Source organism: Corylus avellana, chromosome ca8 (assembly GCF_901000735.1).
Source record: "Corylus avellana chromosome ca8, CavTom2PMs-1.0".
In the NCBI taxonomy this organism is placed as follows: domain Eukaryota; kingdom Viridiplantae; phylum Streptophyta; class Magnoliopsida; order Fagales; family Betulaceae; genus Corylus; species Corylus avellana.
The window spans coordinates 18603507-18604555 of NC_081548.1; positions in this window are offsets into that span (position 1 = coordinate 18603507).

Sequence of the window (1049 nt, forward strand, 5' to 3'; positions counted from 1 at the left end):
TCAGATAAGTATAGCTGTTCAAACCCATCTTCTGATCTTAATTACCCATCATTCTTCATTTCATACAATAAAAGAATATTGAAACCGAAACCGATTAACTTTCGAAGGACTGTAACCAATGTTGGTGAAGGAGCTACAACTTACAATGCCATAGTGACAGCACCGGAGGGCTTTAATGTTACGATTATGCCCAAGACACTAGTATTTGGAAGGAAGTATGAGAAGATAACTTATACTCTTACCCTGTCATCTGAAAAGATACCAGCCGTTTCAGATTCATTTGGTCAGCTAATATGGGTTGAAGAAAATAGAAAACATCTCGTGAGGAGCCTCATTGTGGTATTCTTGAGGGTTTCTTTTGAGTATATGGGCCACTTCTAGGATTTCAATCCCTATATGTGTTCTGTTCTTTTTTGTGTCTTTTTGTTTTTATTGTCTCTAGCCATTTGTTTTGTTGTTTTTTTCTGTTTTGGTTTATGCGTCATGTTATTTGGTAAGGAGAAAAGAAAAAAAGAAAAGTATATTGGATGTTGTCTTCTAATGCATTTGAAAAATAATTACAGTGACCATGATGAGTTGATTGAACAAAAACCATCTTGATGGGCCCAAAAAGCGCATGAACTAAATATTGAACTCCTTTATATATAGTTTTTGCCCCCATAATTTAATGCTGAATATTAATTGTAAGTTTTCAATTTTCAGTTAACTTTAAAATAGAGATCATATAATTAAGGGCTACATTGACATTTTCTCAATAAAATTAACATACCGTAGTTCATATGTATAACATTAACTTGTTAGTGTTAAATTATCAGTTGTCCATAAAAATTAAGTTAATAGGAAATAATAAATTTAATCATTCAATTAATATTGTAACATTCCTCTTACTTATGGAACAGGATCCTCTCCCGTCCATTTTGGACTGAAGAATATCCAGTTCATGGTTAGGATCTCTCTATAAAGATCCTAAGGCCATAAATGGGACACCTGTCTTATTAATAAAAAATAATAAAATAATATATAAATTTTAAAAATAATTATAAAAGAAA